This window comes from Triturus cristatus, chromosome 2_1 (assembly GCF_964204655.1).
Source record: "Triturus cristatus chromosome 2_1, aTriCri1.1, whole genome shotgun sequence".
Lineage (NCBI taxonomy): Eukaryota > Metazoa > Chordata > Amphibia > Caudata > Salamandridae > Triturus > Triturus cristatus.
In genome coordinates this window covers 608,083,033-608,096,683 of record NC_140581.1, presented here as the reverse complement: position 1 = coordinate 608,096,683, position 13,651 = coordinate 608,083,033, and the positions used below count along the sequence as shown (strand labels likewise).

Below are 13,651 nucleotides of genomic sequence, written 5' to 3'. Positions count from 1 at the left end.
GCAATTACATTACACATTCAGATGAGCCCATAAACTATGCTTTCATACTTTAAAAAGAGATTTGTAATCAGTGGCCAAAAACCATCGGGTTTTTCACTGCCAGGACATGTAAATCTATAACGTACATCCTACTATTTAAGTACCATGCAACTTGCCCTAGGAACTTTTAGGGCCTACCTTATGGGTGATTTCTATGTATTAAAAAGGAAGGTTTAGACCTCACAAAAGGTTTAATTTGCCAGGTCAAAATGGCAGGTTAAAATGACTCTACAGACTGCAGTGGTTTTGGGAGGCTACTTTAGTGCATTGCACAATGAGTGCTGCAGGCCCACTAGTAGCATTTAATTTACAGTCCATTTATAGTACATTTAGTGCCATTTTCTAGGGACTTACAAATAAATTAAATGTGTCAAATGGTTGTAGGCCAAAATTTCCATGTTTTAAGAAAAGAGCCCAAGTACTTTAGCACTGGTTAGCAGTGGTAAACTGAACAGAAGGAGATGATGCACTGTGCACTGAAACTTTTCAGACACTCATCGATAGTCCCATATCTGGTTTGAATCTATCATCGTTCTTTAGATCACTTCGCCACCCCAGTTCAGACACAGCCATATGCAAATCAGTCTTGACCCTGTGCCTCATGGGAACAGTCCAGCCCAAACTGCCAAGCCATGTCTTCCCTGGACTGGAAACAAGCATCCTGGGACTGGTTTAGGGCTAAGAGCCCTCATCAGCCAGGCTGGCTTGAATCCAGTGGCAAAGTGAGCAAGGTACCCACGTCTGGGCATACCCTGCCAACTTAGCGTGAACAAAGCAAACCCTAGGAGATGATGGACGGAGCACTGAACATTTTCAGACACTCACCCCCGTCACATATCTGGGTTGAATCCATCATCGTTCTTTAGCTCACTTCGCCACCCCAGGTCAGACACAGCTATATGCAAATCAGTCTTGACCCTGTGCCTCATGGGAACAGTCCAGCCCAAACTGCCAAGCCATGTCTTCCCTGGACCGGAAACAAGCATCCTGGGACCGGTTTCGGGCTAACAGCCCTCATTAGCCAGGCTAGCTTGAATCCGGTGGCAAAGTGAGCAAGGGACCCACGTCTGGGCATACACTGCCAACTTAGGGTGAACAACGCAAACACAAGGAGATGATGGACGGAGCGTTGAAACTTTTCAGACACTCACCCCCAGTCACAAATCTGTGTTGAATCCATCATTGTTATTTAGCTCACTTCGCCACCCCAGTTCAGACACAGCTATATGCAAATCAGTCTTGACCCTGTGCCTCATGATAATAATAACTTTATTGCATGATTAATTAAAATCTTACAATTTAAAAAATCATCAATACACGACCATTAAAACATATATATAAATCCGAAATCCATTACCCTGTGCCTCATGGGAACAGTCCAGCCCGAACTGCCAAGCCATGTCTTCCCTGGACCAGAAACAAGCATCCTGGGACCGGTATCGGGCTAACAGCCCTCATCAGCCAGGCTAGCTTGAATCCAGTGGCAAAGTGAGCAAGGGACCCACGTCAGGGCATACCGGTGCTTGTTTCCATTCCAGGGAGGACTTAGCCTAGCAGTTCGGGCTGGACTGTTCCCATTGGGCGCAGGGTCAAGACTGATGTGCATATGGCTAGGTCCAAACTGGAATGGCATGGTGAGCAAAAAAAAACGATGGATTTAGGCCCAGATCTCTGTACTGGGGTGAATGTATAACATTGTTATGCATTCTGTCCATCAATTGTTCTTTTTGCATTTAGCAGTGGTAAAGTGTACAGAGTCCTTAAGCCAACAAAAACGAGTGCAAACAAGGCAAGGGAGTGAGGGCAAAACGTTCAGTGGAACACCACATCAAAGATGTCTGGTCTACCCACAACTCTTTTATGTTCTTTTGCATGTCTTTGTGAATCGTCCTCGAAGCATCCAACTTCCCATTTGTAAAAGTGCGAAGAGAGAACAGTCCTTTCTATTTATACTAACTGGGTAGGGATAGTCCCTGAATATCCCCATATTATTACACTTTTAGATGTTATGTGGGCCAACTCGCAAAGACTTCTAAGACTATGTAAAAGAGTACAACAGAATTACTACTTTATGTACAAATTTTTTTATTTATGAATAGGTCCCATTTGTTATCCAGTGGATGCCACAATCTCTTTGCTTTACAAGTGGATCAACAATATATAGGAGTGGAAATGCACAGCCCACTATAGCATTGTAAAATGTCTCTACACCTGACCGCTTACGACTGGTTTGAGCACACTTTGTCACACCTAACTTATTCAACTATTAATATTCAGCCGGAGTGCCGGCTGCTTTTAAATGCTAAAAAGCAAATTAAAATACATGTCCCTGCAACAGCGGAGATGGGGCCAACATAATGTTGATGAATAAATGTCGTTTTCCACCAATTATACGGAGCAGGTTCGGCCATAAAAACGGTGTTATTCTTGGGATGAGCTGGAGCCGGGGTTATTAAACTGTGATGAAATGACTAGAGAAACAGTAAAAGGCTGTTTGATTTTCTAATTATTATTGAAGAATGCCTCCTGCGCTCAACCTCTGCTCCTCCGACTTTGAATCCGCGCCGCCTCACGCTGCCTCTCATACATAATACATTCAACCCATATGGCAGTTTGTGGCGCTGGGTCTCGCGGGAACAGCGACACGCGCATCTCTTTGTTGGCTAGCGAGGCGGGCGGGGACGAGCGGGGAGAAATCAAGAGCTTTGAGGGAGCAGCAAGGAAATAATTACAAGAACAATTTTCAGGTAATGGATTCCAGGAGATAGAAGTCTAAAATTCAGCTTCGCTTGGGCTTGGATTTACGAAGCGCTAATTTCCACACAAAAAAAGGGGCCAACTGAAAGTTCTGAACTGTAGACGAAAAAGATGCTTGCCAAGCCCTACTTGGAAGGTAATAGAGTGGTGCAAAATAACATTTTCACAGCCTATGCAGCAGACGTAGAACAGCATGTGCGATTTTAATCAGCTCCCTCTAACCCCCACTGTCTTTAGGGGGTCCTACGTGAATGCCACGAGGAGCGGCAACATTTCGAGTGCTGGATTCCGTTCTGCTTTTCCTTGCTTTTTTCGGCGTTGTGTATGTTTAAAAAAAAATGTTTTTACCATTGAAACTTCTCCCAATTTAAACTGTACAGTCTACACTTGTGTTTGAAGTTGATGCGCGTAGTTTAACGTAGGTTGCTGTTCAGTTATCCTTGGCAAAGTAAAATGTTAGATTGAATAGAAGAATGGATTTGGGAATTACGGAATGTATTTTACCCACCTGGGCATAGTTTGAAGAAGCGTTTTCTTATACCTCCTGGGACTCGCTTACTTCTGTATCCAGTCATTTCAAAAAGAAATAGAACGTAATTTACTCATTAGTAAAATGTCACTGAAGAATATAAATTCACGTGAGTACAATAGTTACATTTTAGGAGCCTTTTTGCATTTTAGGAGCCTTTTTGCATTTTAGGAGCCTTTTTTAAAACTCGGTAAACTCTTAGGGATAACCGAATAAAAAGCGTGTGCGTAGCAAGATCAAATAGTGCCAGTTTTCCAACTATAAGAGGTGGTATGTCGTGCAGTAAACACACAAACAATTGATAAAAAGAAACACAGGTTACATTTCCATAGAACACATGATAACATAGCAGAATAGAATACATGTTCAGGGCAGGATAAAGTGGTACGTCTTAACCTTTTCACACACCGCACCAAGAATAGAAACCAAGAAACACAGATAACCGTTCACCCACTCATGTCAGTTTTCAGGATTCGTAATATAATTCAATGGCATGGAATTCCCATAGATAGGCAAATGAGCGCTATCCATCTCTGGAAATGGCCATAGCTGGGCATAAAAATAACATATGAGCCCCAGACTCCGGCACGTTCAGGCAAAAGGATCAGATGGCGTGTATTTCGGTAGGACATTTGCTGCCATTTCCACACAAAGGACTACAGTGGTAAAGTGACAAAGCGAAATTTTAGGTACAATCGTTTCACAGCTGGATGGGCGATAGTGTATAGAAAAACTTCAAACTGTGGGGTGCACCTAAGATGAAGGAACTTCACAGTTAGAGAGCACAAATTCTGGTCATTACAGTGCGCTGTTATCACATTCTCCATTGTTTTGCTTTCAATTTCTCTCACAGATTTTGGTAAAGATAGACATTTTCCCCATAGTTTACGTATCCCCAATTTACTCGACCACATTTCGACATATACTGACTATTTAATCTTCCCCTTTTTGTCCAAAGCCAACATCTCCCATAGATCTTTTCTGTCGGGCTTTAGCTACTTACTAGTCCATAACCTGCGCCAATGGATAAGTGGTCTTAGGTGTGCTACCAATCAGACCCTTTGATACCCATGTCAAGAAGAAGTGCAGTAATTGGTGTACTCTGTGGCATATTGTCTAAGTTCCAAAGAAATTTGTTTTCTGCTCTGCCGAGGGCGGTAAGATTGTTCCTACCCGAGAACTTTGCTCCGCAGGGAGCTGCTCCAATCGCCTGGCCATGATACACCTCTAGTGCAGGCAATTGAGTCTAGAGGAGGTGGCCCTGTAAAGCTTAAGGACCACTGTTGCATTGCCCTGAAGAGACAACTGGGATTGGTTAATTTGTTTGCCCTACAAGAAAATCCCAAAATATTTGGAACACCCGGCCCTCTCACCCAGTTTCATAACCCACTTCAATGTTTTAGGAGGTTTGAAAAACATGTATTTGGATTTGGACAGGTTGATTTCTAGGCCGATGTTATCACAAAAATCAGAAAAACGATCCAAGAGAGCCTGTAGACCCATTGGTGTGTGACAGATCAATAGGTATACAGAAGGGCGCTTATTCCACCCCCCCCTGCCAATTTTGGGAAGTCATTACAACATGATTTTAGCTATTCAAGTGCACCATTGATATATAAACAAAACAGTGTTGATGCCAACACACACCCCTTCATGACACCCCTATTAACATTAATGTGGTCGATCACCACCCCATCCTTTCCCCATCTTACTTGAGCATAGTTCCCTGTGTGCAATCTAATCAGGATAGTTATTAGTAGCTCTGCATTCTCCAGGTGCTTTAGTACTTGCCACAGTTTGTTCCTGGGGATCAGCTCAAAGGCTGCCCTAAGATCTATAAATGCAACATAAATATGCCTCTTGTGGTGGACCACCGTTTTCCAGAGCAATAGTGCCAAATGAAATATCTGGTCCACCGTACTTAGGGGCTTATTTATGAGCCCTTGCATCAGTTTTACGCAGTCGGTGCGTCACTTTTAGTGACGCACCAGCAGTGTAATAAATGCGCCATGTTGCGTCATATTTACAAAGTGACGCATCTAGGTAGATGCGTCACTTTGTAAACCCCTGCGCTACATTATACCTTCACCAGGTATAATATATGCAGCGGGGGCGTTCCGACGCAAGAAAGGGTCGTAGAAGTGACACCGTGAAATCTATAAGATTTCACTGCACCACTTTTAGGATGCAAATGCGTCAATAGTTACGCCTGCCGCATGGCAGGCGTAAGACTGACGCAGGCACATTTCATATGGGACTTGCCCATGTGTAATGACCCATTGCTGGAGTTGCGTCACTTTTGAGACACACTCCAGCAATGCGTCATTTTTGCAGCTACAGATACGTCAGAAATACTGACGTATTTGTAACTCCTTGCGACATGATGCGTCATACTGTAAATATGACGCATCATTGGTGTCGCAAGGAGGGCGCAATGAAAAGTGACGCATCGCTGTTTTCTCTCAGTGATGCATCACTTTTCATAAATGAGGCCCTAACGTTTTCTCTAAAGCTTACTTGCAACATCCAATCATGCATTTTGGCTAAAATGTACATACAAAAAACTGTTTTGCTAATTATCAATGATGCTAATCGGCAAATAATTTGGAGAATTCTGTTTTCTGCCCATTTTTTAGAGAGGTACAATCACGAAATCTTACCATGTGTTTGGAGTCAATGAGCCTATAGTAATTGTATTGCATAGAATGTTGAAGTAAGATGTACGCCTATGAAAGAAAGCCCCCAGGGAATAAGTTAGAGCCAGGCATTTTGGCTTTTTTTTGTTTTGTGTATGGCTACTATGGCATCATTCAGGGAAAATACCAATCCAACTACTTTGTCGGGGCTTGTACCCATTTCATGGGGAATAATGTGGTTGGATGCAGCAGTGGGGCTTGAATAAAGATCACAAAAGTTGCTGAACCAGATCTCTGTTTGAATGTGCATCTCCATACTTTTAATAACAATGTTGCATCCTTTGGCAACCGTGTACCAAAGAAAACTATTATTATTGCACGTTGTTGCCCCAAGCAGTTTTACCTCATATTTCGTTCTCCCATTTCAACTTACTTACAGGTTGGGAACGTTTGTCGCTAGCTCTTGATTTCTTTATACGTAGTTTGTGTTTACTTTTCAATATTGAAAAGAGGTAGTTCTTTGCTTGTTTGCAATCCGAATCAAATCATACGTTTTTGTTGTTGCTATGCCCCTGCGGAGCCATCGGCCTACCAGTCCTACTAAAAAACTCTCCAATGGCAGCAAACCTATATAATGTACTGCACAGACAGCCTGAGACCACTGGACACTTGGCCAGTCATCAAAGTATTAATGGCAATATGCATTTCGTCCATGTCCTCTGTCACTTAATTATATATATTGGCTGATGTTTAAGGATTTTGTGACATGTTCGCCTACTTAACAGCTCTCTTGTTGTTGTTCAGCTCAATGTATGGGTCAACCATATGGGATGTGCGACTCTGATTCATGTTAATTAGCCCATCCAAGGTCAAGTCAAGGGCCGTTCTTTCTGCTATCGTCATATCACTCAGGGGGAACCATAGATGAGTGTCAAGAAGAATGTAGTGTATTCTGCTGGTATCTGTTGTATTTGTGTAACCCTTCTTTATCAGAAGTAGTATGGCTGTTGTATGATCTGAGATTGTGGGACAAAGTAAGGGCAGTCACCTGGAGGAATGTGGCCGACCTGTTCTTGATCAATGGTAGCTCCGATAGAGGTACAGCCATTTCACTGTCAGTCAGTTCAAAAATACTGTTCACCTACTCCAGAGGCTCGAACTTCATATTAATATGCCCCACTATCAATGAATAGCAGGTAAGGGTGCCATTGTCCAGACAAGCCTCTAGAGTTATCAGTGTTGTCAACTCTGTGTGCCAAGCAATGCTAACATTGTACATTTGTGTCGCAGCTGCGTCCCTTTTTCTTTTTGCAAGTGGTATATGGCGGTGTAGTAGCCCAGTTTTACTTCACCTCTATATAGAGGCTGGGATGATGTGGATGATGTGGTTGCAGTCGCCTTTCCGCCCTCCATTTTGAGTCTCTTGATGACATTATTTCAGCACGAATAAATGACATACTAGCTTAATTACACTACTTTGAGAGGTTTTGTTGGAATTGTTCTTCCTTAGCGGACACTCTTCCACCCCACAAATTTGTTTAAAAATGCTTCACAGTGCTTCTTCCAGCAATTTAACGGCTTATTCTGTGGTGGTGACTGAACAGACTCTTACTTTATACAAACACCCACCACCTTTCGGTCTGCTTCCCTTATTTATTTTTAAGACGGTGTTTTGCCTCATTGCATACCTCTTCAGCTATATTTTTCCCTCTTAGCCTATTTTTATTTTTGAAGTCTGTGTATGCCCTCTGGACTTTTTCTACTACAGTTTCATGGGAAGAACAAAAGGCACCCTCTCTGCTACTCCAAAACCTAAACACGTTTTCATCAAAAACTCTGAAGTTTTTTCAGAATTCTCTAAATTGGACAGTTTGGGACTCCTTGCACCAGACCAGTGTGACACAGATATAGAACCTACACAGATACCAGCAGGAAAATCGAATGTGAAACTCTTAAAAAAAGACCCCCCTTCGCCACCCAAATCAACTTCTCCAGTCTCAATGGAATTATTGTTATAGGAAATAATGGCCCTCAGACCATTTGTGGAGGAAACAAACACCAAATTACAAATTCTCTCTAACAACTGGTCGCAGTTGGATGCCAGACTTACAAATGTACAACAGAGCAGCGACGGCCCGTATAGGGCGTGTTACCGGGGCGGTGATGTGGGGCAGAGGAGGGGCAGGGTGGGGGGTTGCAAAATGCGGCATACGGCCGATTGCAGGTAAGTTACGAATAAAATAAAGAAAACGAATTTCGTTGCGTGCGCAGCATCGTCGAATGCGATGCAGCGCGCGTAACAAAATTATTTTTCTTTATTTTTTCGTAACTGACCTGCAATCGGCCGTATGCCGCATTTTGTAGCCCCCCACCCTGCCCCTCCTCTGCCCCACGTCACCGCCCCGGTAACGCGCCCTATACGGGCCGTCGCTGGAACAGAGTGTTCCAACCTTTCAGGAAACCACCAAGTGCGCTACCTCCTTACACTCTCAAGTATCACCCTACAAAAACAAGTTGAAGACCTTGAAAATTGAAATAGGGGAAACAACATGCGTATTTACAACCTGGCAGAGGGGGTCAAAGGTACGGATCCTATTTCCTTCCTAAGATTATTCACTTACCAGAAGATACCACACTGAACATACAACGTGCTCACAGACTAGGCCGTATTAAAATCACTACGTCAACTCCACAGAGACCAAGAGGAGTCATCTTATACTTTTTGGAGTATACAGACCTGTTCAAAACTCTAACTGCTACCAAAGCTCTTCAGAAGGTCTCTTGGTCTGGTGCTACATTATTCTTTACACAGGATTACTCCAGAGATGTAAAGCCTTCCTTGACATGTGACCAGCTCTTCGGTCCATGGGTGCCAGATATGGTTTATTCCATTCATGCTTGTTTAAAGTCACCTATAATAACAAAACAACTTCATATGATGATCCAGTACGTCTGCAAAGCTTCATCAATGCTCACACGACAGATCTCATGGATTCTTCAAGACCGTCTTCCTCACATGGAACTTGATCTATTTGGGTCCCTTACTTAAGTTGTTACTTTCTTAATGATTATAATATCCATGCCATTATACGTTTTTATTGATTCTTCATGCTAGTTATATCCTAGGCATTGCTAATTAACATTACAAGTGCTTGTTTCTCCTTTGTTTGCGTTTAGTATATAAGCCAGAGTTAATTTTGTAATTTCACTTCTTCTTACTTTCACAGTTACATTTATGTGGGGGCATGTTCCCTCCACAGTCCGGTCCAGTCCTCATTGGATGTTTCGTCTGCTCCACGTGGTTCCACCTCCCCTCACTTTCTTCTTCGCTTAGTGTAGGTATGTCTTTAGTTTTGTCTTTTGTTTTTTGTTTTGTCTTTCTCGCTTTAGGTGTCTTCTATAATCTCATCCAGTCTTTTTCTCTCTTTTATATAATATTACTTCTTACTCTACTATTCACTATATCTTGCTTCTTATCTCCTCATCATATTACCATCACTCCTATTCTTCGCTCTTTTGCTAACTTCGTTTCATATACGTGGCCTTTGTTTTTCGTATTTTATATCTCTCTTTTCTCTATACTCTTATCTTTATTCCAACTTTCTCTACTCCTTCTTATTACTATACAAGGTTGTTATTACGAATTAGATTTTTGCCTCAAAGTTGTGATCCATTCCGTTTTTGATTATTCATGTCATTGAAATTCATTTCATGGAACGTTAGGGGTCTAAACTCTTCTATCAAAAGACAGAGAGTTCTCACTCATTTAGCTAAACTTAATGCTGACTTGGTGTTTTTGCAAGAAACTCATCTAACAGACACTGAATCATCAAAATTGAAAATAGGGTGGGTGGGGGATGTTTTCTCATCTCCAGGTGATGGGAAATGCAACGGAGTAATGATACTTTGTCGTAAGCCACTTTCATTTTTATTTTTGTCGCAAGAGTCTGATAATGATGGTAGATGGCTGATTGTCAAACTGTTGTTAGAAGATGTTTCTGTTTCCCTTCTTAACGTTTATGCCCCCACATGTGGTGAACCCTCTTTTTGGTCCACATTGGCCAAGCAAATTACACATTCCATGAAGGATAATTTTATATTAGCTGGCGATTGTAACCAGGTTCTTGATCCATTTGTAAACAGAAATTCTAGTTTTCCCTTTGTTCCTAATAAACCACATAAATCCTTTGTACACACCATTTCTCAACACAAACTTCTGGATGCTTGGCGTTTGCGTAATCCAACTACCAGCAAATATACTTTCTACTCCCCCACTCACCATACCCAATCTAGAATCGATTTTTTTTGTCTCCCACAACATATCTCAAACGCTCACGCATGCAGAAATTGGTCCCATTTTAATCTCAGACCATGCTCCTGTTTCGATTGGCATTGATATTTTACGCAAATCCTCCATTCCCAAGAGATGGCGTTTTAATAATGCTCTTCTTTTAAATCCAGAATTTACTGTTTCTTTCACTAATTTTTTTAATGAGTATTTTGATTTAAATTGCACTGAACATATGCCATTTTCAACCATATGGGATGCTTATAAATCCTCGGCTAGAGATTTTATCATTAGTATTACAGCGTAGAACTGCTCGCCTCCATACTAAAACCCTCCTCCAAGATATCAAGAGGTTAGAGCATTCTTATTACACTTCACACTCAAAGGATTGCCTAACAGCTCTTATAAATGCTAAATTGCAATTTAACAAAAAGTCGACTGATGATGCTTCACTGTATTTGTTAAAATCTAGTGCAAAGTTTTATGGAAGGAAAAACAAAGCTGGCAGAATACTGGCTAACTATTTAAAGATCAGACACAATAAGATAAACATAAAATCGATATATGACACTGATTCGAATTTAAAATTTAAGGATGCTGAAATTCTAAGTGAATTCTCCCTCTTTTACAAATCTCTATACTCATCTGAAACACAACCCACTGAATATTCCTTAACACAGTTTTTTTTCTAATATACCAAAACCCCACCTCCGTTTCTGGACTTGTCTTCCTTGGAGTCAGATATTACACAACAGGAACTGTTATCTGCACTTCAACATCTTAAAAAAGATAAAGCACCGGGTCCGGACGGTTTTACCGTTGAATTTTACTTACATTTTTCCTAACTTCTTCTACCTAAACTGCACTCTTTAACACATTTTTTAAGTTCTCTAAATAAATCTTCTGGATCCTTTTCTGAGGCACATATTTGCCTTATTCCTAAGGAAGGCAAAGACTCTAGATTTTGTAAGAATTATAGACCCATCTCCCTGGTCAATATTGATTGCAAAATCTTTTCCAAAGCATTAGCTATTAGATTGGATTCCTACCTACCAAATTTATTGGGAAAGGAACAGTCTGGCTTTGTTAAGGGACGTTTTATTACAGATAATGCCCGGCTTCTTTTTAACATCTTGTCCAAATCTTCCCGTCTAAAGCACTCCTTGGCAGCGGTCGCATTGGACGCGGAAAAAGCGTTTGACAGGGTTGAGTGGACTTACCTGTTTTACACTCTTAAATGGTTTGGCTTTGGCCCTAAATTTATATCTTTGATTTCTCTTCTTTATTCTAATCCCCGAGCTGCAGTCTGCGCCAATGGTTTGGTTGCCTCATTCTTTGACTTAGGTAGAGGAGTTCGGCAGGGTTGCCCCTTATCTCCCTTTTTGTTTAATCTAGATCTGGAACCTTTCCTCTCTAAATTACGCCACAACCCAAATATACGTGGCTTCCAAATGACCAATTACCATATTAAACTCGCAGCTTATGCTGACGATATCTTGCTTTTTAAATCTAACAAAAGCGAATCAATTCCTGTCTTTCTAGCTGAAGTTCAATCGTATTCCCTTATCTCTGGTTATAAGCTAAACAATGATAAATGCGAAATTTTGCCCTTAACCAAATATACTTTTAAACCAGATTTTAGTGCCTCGAATTTTACATGGAGTCCTAATCACATTAAATATCTAGGATTTTTCATTACACCTCACATTTCAGATACAGTAGCATTATGTATGAATAAATGCATTCAAAAGCTCAAAGATCTAACCACTAAATGGCACCCCCTCTATTTATCTTGGTGGGGACGTTTGGACACCATTAACTTCTCACACAAACAGCAGACTTTTTCTACCCCCATAATTAAATTGACCTCTAAACTTCTCCAACCGTCATCTCCACCTCAACAACACACTATGGATTCCTTTCTTGGTTCAACCATTTGGCACAATAAAAGCTTGCTCATTCACAACAAAACCTTTTATTGGAAAACTTGGAGACAGAGAGGATTAATTTGAGTTAATCAATTATTCTCCCAATCAGTCTTTCTATCCGTTTCCTCCCTTAGTCACTTGTTTAACCTACCTACTTCATTTCTTCCTAAATATAATATCTTAAAGAAAGCAGTGATGACTACTTACACCCAAATATCCAGCATGCCCAATATTTCTAACGATACTGACTCCCCTTCACAATTGCATACCATGATAAAAACCACACCTAAAGCTTCCACTATTTATGGTTTTCTTCAAGGTACAGATACTATTAGGCAGAAGTCTAAAATAGAGGTAGCATGAGAACACGATTTCCAGACCTTTTGGCCACTCTCTTTATGGAAGAGCTTATGGATTAAATTACGCAAATCATCCAGGGCTGCAAACACAACGCAAAAACTGTTTTTTGTATATAGTAGACTTTTATTATCACCGCATGTTTTAAACAAAATTTTTCAACTGTATCAGATGTTTGTTGGACATGTTTATCTCCTAACCCCGATTTACTCCACATGTTGTTCTCTTGTGAATCTGTATGTAGCCTCTGGAAACAAGTATGGACTCAAGTCAACTTAATTTTTGACACTAAGCTTCCCTTCTCCTTCACCAATGTATTCCTAGGAAGCCTTTCACCTGTTTGGGAAAACATGACGTTTAATGTTAAAATTCTCAACCTGTTATTAGCTGTTGCTTTTCAACAAATCACTATAAATTGTAAAGATTTCACCAAAATTTCTTATACAGCCTGGTGGTACGCTGTTTGCCACAACCATAGGTTAGATACTGCTTTTGTTTACCCTATCAATTTGGCAACAAAACGTTTGGATTTATGGTCACCAGTTACAATATTTCTTGATGCAAGTGCTAAAATTGAATTTCATGTGTATTATTTGCATCTCATATGTTGTCATGTATAAGTCTGATTCGTATATTCGCAAATATGTTTACTTTGGATATTTTGTTATGAGGCCACTACTATGTACTCTTTGTTGACACCTTTATATTCATTAATAAAGCTTTCTCAAACTGAAAAAAAGAGTTAAGTCCCTTTGGCTGGTAAGTCAGAAGCCAAGAAGATCTTATGATTCAATAGCTGATTGCTTTGTGATGCATGCAAGTGTGATTCTAACCCATATTAAAAGGCCCTCTGCCAGCCTGCCCCATTCTTTCATGATGGCATCAATGTCAAAGCTGCAGTAGCCATCCTATAGGCGGGTGAAGTCAACCATGTTTCTTGGAGTATACATATATCAAAGTTCTCAATGAAGCCCCCCAACTAGGGCCAGTGAGTTTGAATTTCAATCCTGCTACCCCCCGAGAGATGACTTTTAAATTGGAACTGGAGTCAGTTAGTGTTGGAGTACTAGTGATCTCTGTGGGCATCACAGGATTTTGGGAGTATAGAATACAAAGA

General features: G+C 40.9%; 1 long non-coding RNA gene across 1 annotated transcript in view; it reads left to right on the top strand.

Moving 5' to 3' along the window:
• LOC146865678 (uncharacterized) overlaps nt 1-13,651 on the top strand; it is a 389,403-nt gene that overhangs the window by 325,404 nt on the left and 50,348 nt on the right. The window contains exon 2 of the long non-coding RNA XR_014976675.1: nt 9,189-9,300. This is a non-coding gene — a long non-coding RNA (uncharacterized LOC146865678). The remainder of the gene's footprint in view (nt 1-9,188; nt 9,301-13,651) is intronic.